General features: G+C 40.6%; 1 long non-coding RNA gene across 2 annotated transcripts in view; it reads right to left on the reverse strand.

Moving 5' to 3' along the window:
• LOC144929531 (uncharacterized) overlaps positions 1 to 16,991 on the reverse strand; it is a 365,984-nt gene that overhangs the window by 33,440 nt on the left and 315,553 nt on the right. For both annotated transcript variants that reach the window (XR_013634810.1, XR_013634811.1), the window contains exon 6: positions 9,885 to 10,059. This is a non-coding gene — a long non-coding RNA (uncharacterized LOC144929531). The remainder of the gene's footprint in view (positions 1 to 9,884; positions 10,060 to 16,991) is intronic.

A 16,991-nucleotide genomic window follows, 5' to 3' on the forward strand; every position in this document is an offset into this window, starting at 1 on the left:
CTTGCAGGCCCACCTCAGAATATTAAGGCTAGCCTTGTTACTGCTTATTTCTGTACCCAGCCTCAGCAGAACTAAGGTCCTTTGAACCAGGATGCTATTTGCTATTGCAAGAGTTCAATGGCCACATATATGCCCAGAAATTCAGATGCTACTATTGGGAATACAGAATTGCTGTGATTTCAATGGTGAACTGGGATATATATGAACTGGGATGAAACTAGGCTTGTAAACACTGTCTGGAATAAAAAGGTCAACACTACCACCCCAAAGTGTTTCTTAGTTATTTTCAAAAGTATTAGAGTTACCATAACAACCTAATGTATCTTTTTCTATAAATTCCTTTTCTCTTCATCATTTATGTAAGCACAGTTGCCTTGGCAACTAAAAGAATTTTTTTAATAAAGCAACTCCATTCCCCCCCCCCCCGAAACTGCATGTTCCTGTTAGATTTCACTGAGAGAAGCCTCATCTCAGCCCTCTCAACTCCCCAAGACCCTCAACAATGGAACAAAAGAAAAGCTGAGAATAATGAAGGAGGAGATCTCTTATCACATCTTCCCCACAATAAAACTCCTTTTGTAGACATACGTGGCCAACGTCTAAAACAATGTGCAATTGCATGCCCATTAGTCATATGAATACTGTATAGGGGATGCCACTAAATACTCAGTATGTGCCACTCCGTATTGACTGTGCTCTGCTATTGCCGGAGTATGGGAATCTACCCTGAGGACCTGAGGTAGTGGATGCTGCGTTTTTAATAGTGCCAACTCTATGCTGAAAAAGCTGCATTAATGTGTGACCATGTCTTTGTCAGCAGCCTCTATCCAGGTTTCTGGGGAAAGGAAGAATAAAACACACAAGTGCCATCTGAAGCTCTCAACAGTTTTGTGGTGGGTACCTAAGGTGCCACAAATGCCAAAATACAGTCCATGATTTTGACATAAACACCCTCACCCCCAATCTGTGTTACAGATCTCCTCTTCACAGGTGAATTTCACCCGTAGAGAGTAACGCCTGTCTCTTAATTTATTTGACATCTTTCTTCCTCTGCACTCTAAATTTAGGACCAGATTGTACTCTATCCTACTGCATGTTGAGGGGGATATCTGGCTGATCTGGGGTAGGTAGAACAGAGGAGAAGAGAAGTGTGAAAGCTTTAAATATATATGTATGTATAACGTATACATTTCACATCTCCCCTCTGTGCTACCCACCCCAGAACAGCCGAAATACTTTCTTCTAAGTGAAGTAACATGGAGTACAATCTAGTCCTAAATTTAGAGTGTGGAGGGAGAAAAAATTCAAATAAAATAAGATATAGGTGTGGACAGGTGCTTTTTCTCTGTGGGTGAAATCCAGCCCCCTTGCAGAAGATTCCCAGAAGGCCTGTGTACCTCTTAAGTCCTATTTTGAAGGTTGGTATAGGATGTAAGTGGGTCTTAAGTGTGGTAAAGGCGTTATGTTGGCCATCTGCACAGGGATGAATTTTATGTGAAAACGGTATCATCTAAGGATCTGAGCACAGAACCGGGCACTATTTCCAATCCCTGCTGTGACGCTGATTCCCTTTTGTGCCCTTTGGCAAATCACTTAAACTCGTTGTCTCTATTTCCTAATCTGTAAAATGAGCATCACGATGTTATCTGCAGTACGTTCTGTGGATGTGCAGATGCCAAATTCATAAATGTTAAGGAGATGCTCACAGTGTATTTGTACCCATGTCGGTCCAGGATATTAGAGAGCCAATGTGGGTGAGGTAATATTTTTTATTGGACCAATTTCTGTTGTTGAGAGACAGATGCGTTCAAGCTTTCACAGAGCTCTTCTTCAGGTCTGGGAAACTTATTGAAGTCCCTTGAAATATGTGTTAACTACATATGCTAATCAATCTGTTCCACCTTGTATTTAGCTGTGAAACTCTGAGTAAGTTTCCCAAACCTGAAGAAGAGCTCTGTGTAAGCTTGAAAGCTTGTCTCTATCACCAACAGAAGTTGGTCCAATAAAAGATATTATCTCATTCACCCTGTCTCTATAAGGAGGTGCTCAGACATTACAATGCTGGGAGCTACACAATTACCTATACAGACAAGGTTGGCTTGCCAAAGAGTTTACATTTGAAATGAGTATTGAAGATGAAAAAATGCAATAAGTGCTACATGAGGGTCTGATCTTCCAGACAGACATTGAAGTGAAGGTTGATTTAACTAGGATTACTCAGCTGAGTCAAGTTAGGTGCGTCTTTTCAGGATCTTTATGCTGTAAGTAATTATTATGCTATAGCTCAGTCTTGGTTACAAAAATAAGGGGCTATGCTGATGAGTATAAATGAATAGAGGTCTGAGAGGAATTACTGATTAGGAAAGATTAGAAATAACTAAATATATACACACTTTTGTTTAAAGATTTCTTAGGGAAATGAAGTGGCATGATAAATCTTCAAATATTTGAAGGACGTAAACATCAAGGTGAGAGAGAAAGTACTTAGGATTTCACAAGGTAAAACTTAAAGTAACAGAATGCAATTATGAAAGGGAAAAGTTAGGCTGACTATTAGGAAAAAACAGTAACAATAACTATATATATTTTACACTATACTAGTCACCGACAGATGTGGTAAAAACCTCATTGCTTGGGGCATGTAACACAGACAGTGGAAAATACTAGACTAATAATTTTGGAACTTAAAAGATTCTCATATCAATAGAAACATATCAACTCCAGGTCTGCAACAAAACTTTCTTTGTTGTTTTTCTATAGAGAGCTAGACTTAAGACAGCTGTCACTATCCCATAATTGTTAAGGAGGCTGTTGAGATTGTTTATTCATACGGGGTGAAATTCAGTTATCAAAAGAAGACATATGTACCTTATGTGGTGCATAAGGCGTGTGCTGGCCCCTCTGCACAGGGGTGAATTTCATTCACTATGCAAAGCTAAACAGAATACAATACCTAACAGAATATGTATAAAAGGGAACAATCCTGCATTTTCAAGGGAAATGGACTTGAATAACCTAACAGACTTTTTCGATAGCTAGCTTCCATAATTGTGTAGTCAACATCAACAGTTCTCTATAGACTTGCTACAGGTTCTCTCAAATACAGTATAATAACAGCAATATTGATTTCATTAATGGTATTCTACAGGATTTGTATGGAATGAACAGTTCAATTTAACAGTTTCCCTTAAAATTATGGCATGGCAGTAGTTGTCTCAAATCTGCCTCTCTGTAAGTGAAACAATAAAGAAAAATTGCCAATGACTTGAAGCTTAATAGCATAGGGCTTGTCTTCAGTGCAACACTGCTTTGAGTTGCCACCTTGCCTCCAGCTAATCCAATCACTCTGTGCAGCTCAAGTGCCATTTCTCAGTGTGGCAGCTCATACTCAAGCTAGAGCAGCCACATTGCCAAACAACACTGGATCCACATAGAGTATGTCTATGCTGTAGGGTGTAAACATTCCAGCTGGAGTAAACATACCCAAACCAGCTCAGATTAAGTGAGCACACTAAAGATAGAACTGTAGCCAGGGTGGTGCAGGGGCTAGGTGCCCTGAGTATGATCCTGCCTGAGACTTTAGGTACACTATCGGACCACTAGCCCCTCCTACTACTCATGCCACTATGACTACACTGCTATTTTTAGGGCACTAGCTCAACCAAAGCTAGTGTTGGTATGCCTACTCGAGCAGGAAATTACACCTCCCACCTCCAGTATAGACATACCACAGAGTGCTTGGGTTTGCAGCTGCTGAATTGTGCCGCAAACAACTCGAGCCTGCAGTCTTTAGCTGCATCTCTACTGCATTACTAGCTTGAGCATCAGCAGCACTTGAGTTTCAACCCATAATCCCTTATAGGCCAGTTGGCATGAGTTTAAAACTCCATCCAACTCAACCAGGAGACATCTGTGCGTGGACAGGAGTCAAGTCAGGGGCAACACTTGAGCTATACTTCGAGCTAACATTGAAAGGAAGACAGGAAGACAATACACCCACACGTGATTTGAGGTTTTAAATTTCCTTTTTTTCCTCATAAAGTATTTATTTTCAGATAGATAATAGTGCAAATATTTCAGATAGTGCAAATAAATAAACAACAGTATACCTCTGATTTTACATGGAAGGTTGCTTGTTAAAGATATTTTGAACCAACCTTTGCATAAACTTTACCTATATATTTTTATGTTCCTAAAAAGTTTCTTATGACACATGACATCTTTCTGAATAGGAATCCTATACAGATTATTTGGATTAGAGTTTTTAAAAAAATCCTATTTATAAGGGGTTTTTGTGTGCAGAGATTTAGCTTTTCATTTCTATGCAGCAGAAAAAGGGTTAATTTCATATCTAAATAGGAGTTTGCCTTTAATAAGAAAGCACTAAAACAAGCCAACAATAATAAAGATAAATGAAGGCCATTCTTTTGCCTTTTGTCAATATTTTTTTAGTGACAAATAGATCAAACACAAGATATTGTTAAGGCTTTTATTTTTCCCTCCCCTTTGTAAATCATAAATGATCTGGTATATTTCATTTCAAAATCAATTCCCAGTGGACTCCTCTAATACAATGAAATAATAAAACCCTCTGCTGTATCTGAGCTGGAAAAGTATACAACTGTTCTTTTGCTACTCTCTTCCTCCCCTGCTCTCTAGCTGTTTCTCTTTCCCCATAAGCTAAAAGCACAGAGCTGTCTGCCTGAATCAAAAATGCTTCACATTCCCTCTTGAATTAAAGTTAATTTCTGAGACTTGAAAATACTTGAAGCAACATATACATTTCAATCAAAATGAAAGATTTTATAGGCTTTATTTGTAGTTATATATTCCAGGACACAAGTATATTCCGTGCTACACAAATTTAGCTGGCATACACGTGTGAGAAGAGGCAGAGAATTCACCTCCAAAATATGAACTCAGTACTTCCAGGGTATGGGTAGTTTGGGAGTAGTTGTATGTGTGTGTGAGAGACAGTGTGAGTTTAACTTTGTGCTTTGTGTGTGTGAATGAGAAGGGGGTTTGAGGTGTGCTTGAAGACCCCGCAGTCCGCTATTCTTGAACCTGTTTCAGCTTTAAAACAATCTCTTATGCAAGGTCAGAAGAAATTTTTGCCCACTGAGCAATATTCATAAATAAGGCCAGCTTAACTTTTCCATGCAGCTGCATAAAGACAACAGTTCAGTGGCCAAATACCCAAAATACTCCCTTACAGTACTGGTCAGTGGGGATTTAACTTGTAGACTTAAGACCCCTGGATGTTCTTTCCCCAGTATTTTTGGTCTGTTTGGGTTAGATACAACTTTAGCAGGCTCCTGACAGAAAGGTACAGTATAACTGCTAACTAAACTCTGCTGGGAGGGGCTAAAGCCTTCAGATAATGTACAATATTTTTTTCTTTTAAAACCACTTGATAATAAAAGTTTCTTTCCTGGAAATGGATTTAAAATAAACGGTGAATTCTGATCCATCTGGAAATGGAAGTGAAGACAGTGGCGGTGGCAGTGAGACAGCCCGGAGTTCCATTTGGATTGGATTACCATCATGGACCCAATCCAGAAGGACAGTCCATGCTGGGCTCCTTCTTTCTTTCATACCTTTCTGTCATTGAATCAGAGCACAAAGTTTTAAAACAAAGGGAAAAAAGCACTGGGAAGGAATTGAAAAGGAAATAGAGATATATCTTTATTGGGAGTCTCTTCTTGATAAACTATTGCTCTTCCAGCTGGCTCCAGGCTGTAATTATGTCTATCAGCAGGACGAGAGCACACCTTCAATAAGAATATGGTAGGGTGTCTCCTTCAGTATTCACTATGTAGCCAGCCCAGCATCATTCCCAAGTGCCAAGTAGGCCTGCAGATATTTTGCAAAGGTGGCAAGAGTGGAGCCAAATTATTGATGAATGGAGCCCTATGTTCTAACAAATCTGTTGGGAAAGAGTGACATTCAGTATGAACACAAAATATTTTTACATCTCAGAGAAGTGAAAGCCCAATTTCCAACTCCAAAAAGGATTATGAGTTCCAGCTATAGCATGGAAACGGTTTTGGTTACTTAGCATGTGTGTGAAACAATTGATTTTTTTTTGCGTGTTTATTTTGGAGCTTGCTATTTTTGAGGTCAGAGTCTCTGCTGAAGGAGGAAACCATATCTCCAGGGTATCAGGAATTAAACAGAGGAAAGAAAAAGCCATAGAGAAAGTAGCTGCCTTAAATAGGCAACTCAACTGTTTTGTTTCCTTCCTTGTTCAGCCTGTAGTCAGAAAAGAACCTTCAGTGTAAACATTAACTCATGTTTTTTAAAAAAAGAATGTAATATTGAATTTCACAGGAGTTCTCTTTTAACCTCTTTTCTGCTGAAACCCTTTTGGTACTGCTGTGCTTTAAAAGGACTATACAGGATTATTATAGGTCAGTTTTTGCCTCAAGTTTAGTTGTCAGATTCTCCAATATCTTCAGCAACAAAATGGGACATATGTAGGGCTGCTCTTTGCACAAGAGTGAATTTTACCCAGAGGGACAGAGAAATTAAGAAATGATGGGCAAGGAAGAAAACATGTTTTCAGAGACTTGAGCAGAAATGAAGAGTCAATGAGGCAGTGAGATGCAGGGTAGCTGTTGCAGAGGACATGCCTCTTGCACCAACAGTGGTGAGATTCCATGGCAGGGCACAGAGAAGAGACCAGTGCTAGAGGAATGGTGCAAAAAAGGAGGGGAATGAAGACAGACAAGAAACCTGGAGCAAGTACATGGAGGGTAAGAGCTGATCACATTATTTATACTGGTCTGCAATCACTCTCCATTTGCATGCATTTGAGAAGGTCAGGAAAGATGTACAGTATATTAAGTTTACCCCAGAAACCAGCACATATGTGTATGTGTGAGGGAAGGGGGTTTCATAACGTATTATCTCATTTGTAAGGAGGCAACTTTATTTAAGAAACTATGACCTTTTCTGAGTTTATTGGTTCTTTAATGTTCAGAGATAGGAGTTAAGAGAAAACGACAATGATTAAACACTTATACATTAGCTACATTTTCTCCTGTAAAACATGCCTCAAGAGACTTGCGTGCCAGGACACTAGCATTATCTCCTACTCTTTTGGAGAAATGTCACCGGATCTTTAGAGTCTGTGTGGACAGCCCCTGGAGATGCCAGGAGGAAACTTGACACCAAAACTCATCCAAAGGGCTGCACCTCTCACACAGCAGCAAAGGGTCAACCAGCCCAACTCAGCGTGGAATCTGATGTTACAGAGAGCATGCAGCCAGCCTAGCCACACTGAGCTACAATTTACCCTTCTTTGATGGATTAGCCATTTCATTTAAAAATGAAATGTGCTCGCATTTAGCAAGGGTAGACTATGCTTTTCTTGGCACATCCCATAGTACAGTGGATGCTGAGATACCTTGCACCCTTTGGCAGTTCCAGGAAGCACTGTGCTAAGGTAGGCATGATGCCTTCAGAGGCTTTAAGGGAGCAGGGTGCAACATGTGGACATCTTTGCACAGCACAAAGAATGTTTCCTCTCGAGTGTGGCCAGCTCTACTGGTTAATGGGCTAGGTGGTAGGAACCTTCTTTGAGGAGGCTATTGCAACAGTCAGTACTAGCTCTGAGCAACCTTTACACATGGTGAGCATAAGGACTAGAATTGTGTCTGGCCCCTGCCCTGGGCCACAGATCAGGTGAGAAGGGTTACATGCTATGTGTCCTCTCCCCTCCCATAGAATCATAGAATATCAGGGTTGGAAGGGACCTCAGGAGGTCATCTAGTCCAACCCCCTGCTCAAAGCAGAACCAATCCCCAATTAAATTATCCCAGCCAGGGCTTTGTCAAGTTTGACCTTAAAAACTTCTAAGGAAGGAGATTCTACCACTTCCACTACACCAGATACAATGTGTCCCTTAAGGATTTTATACACATGGTAGTGGTAAGACGTAGCAGTTAATGTGAATTCTTTCTTTATTATTTGTACTACTGTGGTAGAGTCCAAAAGGCCCAATCAGGGTTGAGGACAATGAGGAGGAGCCTCAGTACTCAAGATAAAAGATTATGAGTGTTTTAGATGTGGAAAGAGAGCAAAGATTGGATCTGAGAAATGTCATCGGGAAGGAGTGGCAAGATTTCTACACAACATGTCTGTGTGGGCAAAAAAGGTAGGAGTGAAAGATGAGCCACAGTCTATGTTTTTTTAGGGTGACCAGACAGCTAATGTGAAAAATCAGGACAGGGGGTGGGGGGCAATAGGAGCCTATATAAGAAAAAGACCCAAAATCATGACTGTCCCTATAAAATTGGGACTCTGGTCACCCTAATGTTTTTATCAGGGAGGATGGTGGCGCTGTTGACACTGACAGACAAAATGGGGAAGCCAGGAGGGTTTGAGATGAAGTGAGAGTTAAGTTGAAGCCATGTCAAATTTTAGTTGACAAGGAGACCTCCAGAAGGAGATGTAAGAAGAATGGATTGTACGGAGTGGGACAGATCAGCAGTGGAGAGGTAGATTTTTTAGTCACTGGTGTAAAATGGTAACTGAAGCAATGTGAGTACACACTATCACCTAGAGAAAGGCTGTAGAGATTGAAAAAGAGGGGGCCAAGGACAGGGCCCTGTGGGACTGTCTTGGAGAGTGGCCACACAAGGAGGACAACAAATGAACAGCCAAAGAGGTTTTTCTAGCCTCAAGGATTAGTCAGTCTATAAACCCTGAAAGCCAAACTTTGGTCCTATGACTGTCAGTACCATGGTATTCCATGATGATTTAGCCCAGCCTAGTTAGTACCGCAACAATCCATGCACAGCACCTTTCATGTGTGGATCACAAAGCTTTTGTACATTAACTATGCTTCACAGAATCTCTGTGAGATAGGTATTGTTATACCAATTCTACAGAATGGCAAATGAGGTTCAGAGAGTTGTTCATATGACTCATCGGGAGTTCTGACTCCAAGCTCCCTGCTCTAGCCACTAATCTAAAAGAACAGCTTTTGTCTCATCATAGTCTTTAGAATACTGGAAATAAAAAAATTTTGATGAGAACCCATGCTCCATAATACAGCATACTTTTCACTTTAGAAATTGTTTTCTGAATACAAGAACAAATTATTTGTATATACATTGAAACAATCTCTCTGAAAAGTACAGACTAGGGATCCAAGTTTACCCCTGGTATACATGAAAAGTTTGGCCTCAGATTTCCACCTTAAATATATTATGCTGTTAGTTTTCCTTCAATTCAAACTAAGCAACTCTTAAGTTCTGAGTGAAATAAGCAGATACAAGCTAGTATGAGACACAAAATAATAACAGATTTAAGTACTCACAGAATTATATAACAAATAGATACCATGTTAAAAAGCCAATCTTTTGAAACAGATTAAAAGCCTGCAACCCATATTTAAATTGTGGATATGCAAGGACTAAGCATGCCTTGGGACTTGTGTTATTTGCATACATACTGTTCCATTCAATCAATGTATGACTGTTAACGCTACAGACAAAACGACAAGAGACTCCTCAAATAGTAGACATTATTCAATTGATCTCTAACACAAGAATCTTCGTCCTGACAAGCTGTGTAATGCAGGTTTAACAAGAAGGATGTTGTAACTGAAAAATGGAAATAGTTAACTGTGAAAGAATGTAGATCTGAAAGCAAGTAGCATGAGAAGAGTGGTGCACAGTACCAAATTAAAAAGAGAATGCAACACTAATGGACTTCAAAGCTTTACAGAAGTTTAGACTACACCAGCATATTGTAGCTAACTGTACTCTGCAGGACTGTACTGGGTTTGATTCTCTATTCTATCAAAAGAATGAACATTGATCAAAATGTGAACAGTTGACTATTGATTAAAAAAAAAAATTTAAAGAATGCCTTACCTTTAATAAAGTAGAAAAGTCTGTTTTTAATGAAAAATCAGTTTCCCAGTTGTTTCCCGCTCTCCTCCAGATCTATGCTGCAGCATTGATCCCTTTCTTGTTATCTGTGACACCAGAGCAGGCACATGCCCAAGGTAGTTGAGAGTAGATTCTGGTTGGTACAACTTCAGAGGGCCTAAAATCAAAAGAGAGATTTTTTCTCAAAGTTACTTTATCCTCTATGTCTATAGGAACATAAGAATTGACACTCTTGATCACACCGGTCATCCCCCTTATATAATATCCTGTCTCTGATAAAGCCAGTACCAGATAATTCAGTGGAAGGTGCAAGTAAGTGTAGGCAGTTTAGAATAACTGCCAAAAAATTCGACCCCCTCCTCCCTTAAAGGTTAATACATGCCCAGAAGCATCAGAGTTTAGATTCCACCCACATTTTGATTTCTATCCTATTTTCAAATGAAAAGCTGCCAAAATTGGTCCCCTTTCATGAATTTGAAACAAAATGTTAAATTTTGTTGTTTCTGAATTTCACTGTTAATACTTCACAAAACTTTCCCCAAAAGGAAGAATGCCACTGTCAGAATTATCTACAGCATTTTTACCACACCTCAGTGTTGTTTGGAAGATTCCCATCCAAATGTAATGCCCTGATGCAAGTACCAACGTGGCCCAAATGTGCTGATGTGGTAAGATCAGATGGGACTCCAGCCCAAAATGCTGGATCATCTTCTACAATATATGCTTGACATAATGGACTAAATCTGCCCCCATAATTTTTAATAAGTGAGGTCCATCATTATCGTATATATTCCATAAAGAATTAATTGATTTGACAGTGGAATATGATCAACAATTCAACAACTGTTCCATGCCCAGGAACTGAAGATTCTGTAGAAAGGGTACAGAACAGGGTCTCATATAATGATGTTAGTTTCACATTCTATTTTTCATGATCAATTAGTTTCTAGGTTTTCAAGTGATGTATCAAAAGTGTTTAAAATAAGGAAATCACATATCATGGGATGTGAATAATGAACTGTTGGGAAAAGAGGATCATACCCCTTTCAAAACTTAAACAATAGATTATACACTATACTTTGTACTCTGGAAATGATCATGTATCAAATTCCTTCCTAGTAATGATTAAAACTCAGCTGTTATGGTGCAAACACATTTAATATTCCACCACTGGGTTGCAAAATCTGATTCTAGCCATGATAGAGTAATTATAACCACACTGAACACTATGTATCATTGTAACCGAAGTGAGAAGAAATCAACCTACCTCCTCTCCTGTTGCAAAATTGTTGCTAAGGTTGCTTTAGTCACAGGAAACTAGGACTACACATGTTAAATAAGGACATGTTCACACTTCTGTTATAATAATGGTTCTTTATATCATAAACAACTTAAGTATGGCAAACTACCTTTAGAAAACATTTGCTGGAAGGTAAGAGTTGGTGCCAAAAACCTTTAATGGAAGTCTCTGATTGTCTTGTGTGTAAATTTATCCAGGATGTAACACTTTTACCCCTTTAGTGATTAAACTCTCACTTTGTATACCTTAAGAAAGTGCTACAGAAACACATTTTCTGATTCTTCACACATGAGAGTTATGTGCAGGAGTGACATTCCTTCAGAACTTTACAAAATGTGCCAAATTTGCTGCTGATACAAACAAGTTGCACACCTAGAGTGGAGATGTGTACGTCAGCAGCGAAATTGGCCCAACGTGTTTAAACAGACCTTTTAATTAAAAGCAAAATACAGTTATCAGATGGTGTTTGATATGCATTTATTGCTTTGGAAACTGTGTGACTTCCAATTCCTACTAATGATATGCAGAGCTTTTTTGGCAGAAAAAAGAGAGCTCTTTAATATATCATCAATACACTGTACGTATTAACCACATGTTTTTTGTGTCCCTCCTCAGGTGTGAGTTATTAAAGAGTGTTTCATGAGGTCTGTCATTTTGAATAACCAGATGTAAATAAGCCCACAGCAACTCATTCTTACCTATCCCTCCGTTTATGTATGTATATATAGTTTTTAAAAGCAAGACTTAGAACAGTACTAAAGAAATACATTAAATAGCATTGTTGTAATTGTTTAATACAACATCAGCAAAATCAGCAAAAAAGTTCCACAAAAGTTCAGTAGATATTCTCCACCATTAAAATCACATATAATTTGCCAAATTCTGCCCTCAAAGTCAATAGGAGTTACAATCCTGTGACTGAATGCGAAATTGGGTCTTAGTTCATGTGATACTACTATATACACACTATAGATTTCATTAAACAGCTGCTGCAGCAGGCACCAAATATATAAAACTTTGGCTATTTCTGCAGGCATTGCACTAAAAATGCACCCCAGGATAGTTATGAGACGGATGATCAGGAGTGGGGTGTTACTAAAATTACCCTCTTTCTCAGAGAACATGGGACATACCTTTCCCAGACTGTCAGTGGCCTGTGGGCAGGTATGGTGTGGCACGGCTATAAATAATGAAATATCTTTCACAGAGTGCTCTATGGCACTTGTTTTAAGAGAGAGAAATAGTATTTACTCTTCAAAATGAAATACACATTCCAAATGTTGTTTCAGACACATTCAATCCCTCTTCAAAAAGGGAAGCTACTTACCCTTCGTAACTGGAGTATTTCAAAATGCGTGGTCTCTATCTCGCCATGTGCATGAGATCAGAGAATTCTAGTGTCCATTGATCCGTGCCTGCGCCCTTGCTCTCCCTGTGCTCTGTGCTGGGAGTATACGGGGTGCTGCAGATAGATGCCTCTCTAGTTCCTTCTCTTACCACGAATCAGAGAGGTCCAAAGCAGAGAGGAAGGAGGGTGGGTAGTGGAATACAAGGCAGGAATACAAGAACTCCAGTTATGAAGGATCAATAACTTCATTTTTTTTTGTGTGCCGCTCCTTATGTGTATTCTACTGTGGGTGTCTGACAAGCAGTACTCAAATAGGAGGAGGATCAGTTCCGGACACCGGAGATTCCAAATCAGGCCAGGCAGCGGTAAGAAGGAACTGGAGAGGCGTTGGTGCACACTACCTCTTACAATTTTGGCACGGACCACAAGAAGAGCAAGTGTGTAGGTGCGGACCAATGGACACTATGTGCTAGAATTCTCTAATATCAGGCACATGGAGCACATGCATAGCCCTAGTGAAATATACGTAGGGACTATCACGAAGTAGTAACCTGTGAATAAACTATTACACTGTCAAGTTAAGCAGGCCAAAGTCTACTCTGTTTTCTTTTCCTCTTATATTTTGGTTTACAAACTATATATAATTATTTGTATGATGATGTACCACAAAATCCAAATACCTCTATGCTCTTTTATTTTAAACAAAAATATTGTAAATAAACAAATGCTCAGCTTCCCCAAGTAAGCCCATAGCAACAAACCAGCTTATGCTATGGTGGAATAAAATTTCAAGCTTTTAATACCAATAAAAATGTTTTGGCCACTGTATAAACTCCCACACACACACCCACACCACCATAAGACATATCCTTACTCTCGCTCACACACAGAAAACTTGTCTTCCAGAAGATTAATTGTCATCACCTTCTTGCTCCTCCTAAAGTATGTGTCAGTGTATATACAGTATGCCCACATCCACACCTACAGAGAGCAAGTTTTTATTTCACAGAATATCTTCACCCTAAGTAGAATATCACTATAATTGAAATTGCAATCTGTGTGTAGTGCAGTGCAATAAAATACATTAGGCATTTCTCTCCACTTCACTATACAGAGTTTCACTATATCACAATTTACTGTAAACAGGTCCTAATGTGTATTTATCTATCTATGCACATACATACAAAGCAAGATGATGTGTAATTTGCTGTATTAATCTTCAGTAATATGAATCATGGAATTGTCTTTGTTAAGGTGACAGCCTGCCTTTACAACTGTACCTTACTGGTAACACAGTGACAATGGTAAATGGATTTCGATTAAGTACTAAAGAGACAAATGGCCAATGAATGAAAAATGTTGTACTAATTTACCTCTCCTAGCAAACAATGAAGTCAGATGTGCTTTCTGTTAAGATGTGGATTGTGGGCCCTAGTGGTTCGTCTGAGCCTTAAAAAAAGGAAAAAAAAACAACCACTGGGGTATGGATCTGATGGGGTATCAAATGGGCTAACCAGAAACTGTCTCAGCTCATCTGGGGGGTGGGGGGTGAGACACACCCCAGTAAGCAGATGCATGATATTGCATGGCTGCTACAGGCTAACAAAGTTCTTCCAATGGCTGGGGACAGCCAAGGGACAGGGTTTTGCTAAGGCTGCCTTCCTTAGCTATGCTGGCATACGATACATTCAAGGGCATGCATTTAATCATAGCAGTTGTTTTTTGCAGAATCTGTACGTTCAGGCATGCTTGCAAAACATGTTTTGGTTCTCATACAGCACACTCCTGCCACAGTGGTGCAACAGGACACAGGGTAGAACAAATGCCACCTGCAGGTTAGGCCCTGTATGAACGGGGCGTGGGTGACAAAATGCAAGCTGGTTCAAGGGGTGAGCTTCAAGCAGCACAAAAGGCTCCAAGGAATTTACATTGCTTCATAATCTCTCTGGGATTGATGGCATAGCAGATGTCTTGTCTCATTTTCAGGTCTACAGATTTCTGGAGCTGGCACCAGGAGCCAGGCAGGAACCCAGGCAGATGCCACTAGCGCTATGGAACCTGGATGTAGAACGGCTGTCACTGTGGTGTGAAGATTGGTTGCTCCATGCACGTGGCAGAGCTATGAGAGAAGTTTTAATGATTTTATGGAATTTTAGGATCAGGAAGGCCGGTCACAATATGGCCCATTACAGAGGAACAGGTTCTGTGGTACATGCTGTCCTTGGCAACCTGTCAACCGGCATCCTCCACAATCTCAAATTGCCTTTCTGCCATTACATTTGTCAGTAGGCTAAATGGTTATCCTGATCCTTGCAGTGGTTTTTTTAGTTTGATGGTTTTTGGTTTGGTGGTCACGTACCGTTGGCCCCAGGGTGGATTCTAGTCATCCCATCACAGTTTACATGCTCAGGGATCTCGTGCAGATCCTTGGCACTGTATGTCATAGTCGACAGGAGGTGTCCTTGTTCAGAGCAGCATTCTTAATAGCAATTTTTAGTGTTTTCAGGATCAGTGAGCTAGTACCTGGGTCCTGTAGGGACTCTATGGGAAAGGCTTTGGAACTGCATGATGTACAATGGCATGAGTATTCAGTGATATTACACTTGCGAAGGTCAAAGATGGATCAAGTCAGCCGGGGTGAATCTGGGAGGATGGTGAGCCTGGGGTCAGCCCCATTCAGGATTTGAAGGCCTACAGGGTGATACAGCCGAAGAGGGAAGGCCCCCTTTTGATGCACCGTGACAGGAGTCCCCTCACAGCACATCATTTTGTTACTGTGTTGAGATGGGGACTGATGAGGTTGGGGGCAGTCAGCCCATGAATTTGGTCCCACTCATTCAGAATCAGGGCAGCATTAATTTGTTGTAATATCATTACAGATGTTGGACGACCAGCCATACAGACGGTGGTGTGGATCTGCGGGCACAGTACTATCTTTTGGGCCCACAGGCACATGTCCAGATTGCCCGAGGGTTTGCAGCTGGGCTTTGGTGGTAAAGCAGTACTCAGCTGGCATGCTAGGAGGGGTATGTCATGGAATCAACTAATACCGCTGCCATATGCTGTGCGGGCCAGTCAGTGGCCACCAGATATAATCGTGGTGCATCTTGGGGGAAACAATTTGGGAATGCTTAAAGGGGTGGAACTAAGAGCAAGGTGGGACTCCGGACTAATCCTTGAACTTTTTCCAGAAGTTGACATTGTTTGGTCAGATATGCTTCAGTACAGGGTCTGGCAGGGAACCGTGACCCCTCCTCCCCCGCTCACAGCGTGGACAAAGCAAGGAGTATGTCAACAGAGAGGTGGCCAAAAACCTCGGGACCATAGGAGGGGCAGTAATTTCACTTCCCTGGCATAGTATATGGGGCAGCAGAGTTGTTTTGGGAGGATGGGGTTCATCTGTTCAACTTAGCTGCTGTCATGTTTTAACGGATATAAAAGTTGGCATTAGGAGATGTCTGGAACCCAACTGGTTGTGGGTAGGAGGCAGCCAAGCTAATTGCTGTCACCTCCTTGGGGCGGATGTCCAATACAGGTACTCCACAGGGAAGGTTACAGTGACCAGATAAATGGCTTGGAAAAGGACTTAAAAAGAGGTGTTCATTAAAGGAATGAACGGGGGGCAATTGGGGACTCCTATGATTGGTACGGCAGGGAGCCAACCCCCCATTCTTACAGCCCACCTTAACCCTTCTACAAGGGGCGGGGTGGATTGTAAATCCTGGCAATGGAATTGTTGGAGGGACCTGGAGGGAAAAAGAGGGGGTTGGTGGAAGCCCCCCACCCCAGGTATGGTAAGGTCCTGGCAATGGATTTGCTGGAGGGACCTGGATGGAAAAAGAGAGGGAGCTGGTCAAAGCCCCCCAGGTAATAATGGAATAAACATGAGGTTACCTGAACTGTACACTGTTATCTGCAGGGTAGTCCCAGACATCTACTAATAAAGTTGCGGCCTGATTAAACCCATGTCAAATGTCTCCTGTCCTTTCAGCATAGCAGACAAAGGGATATTGCTGAAGCAAAATATCTCCTTTCTGCCTCAAAAAACTGCATCTATTATGGTTACAAATAATCCCTGAGATTACCATCATAAGAAGAAGTTATTGATGGTTGTGCTGGGGAAACTTCTCTATTGTTTCAGTTAGTTCACTTTGTACACTTGACAGCACTTTTTCCTGTCAGGTTACTCCACGATAGGAAAAACAAAGCAAAACAGATCATGCTATTTAAAGGGTACAAACATTAGAAATCTGATCTTTTAATTATTCCATATGGGGGAAAAAATCAAGTGGTCAGTGTCCTTTTAGTTCTCATATGCTGTTAATTTTGTGCCAAAGCATACATCTGCAAAAGAATTAACTGAATTTCTTGGTCAGTTTAATTTTTTCCCAGGCAATACAAGTTTATCAAGGAGGCATCCCATTTAAATATGTTCTCATTA

This window comes from Lepidochelys kempii, chromosome 1, assembly GCF_965140285.1.
Source record: "Lepidochelys kempii isolate rLepKem1 chromosome 1, rLepKem1.hap1, whole genome shotgun sequence".
Lineage (NCBI taxonomy): Eukaryota > Metazoa > Chordata > Testudines > Cheloniidae > Lepidochelys > Lepidochelys kempii.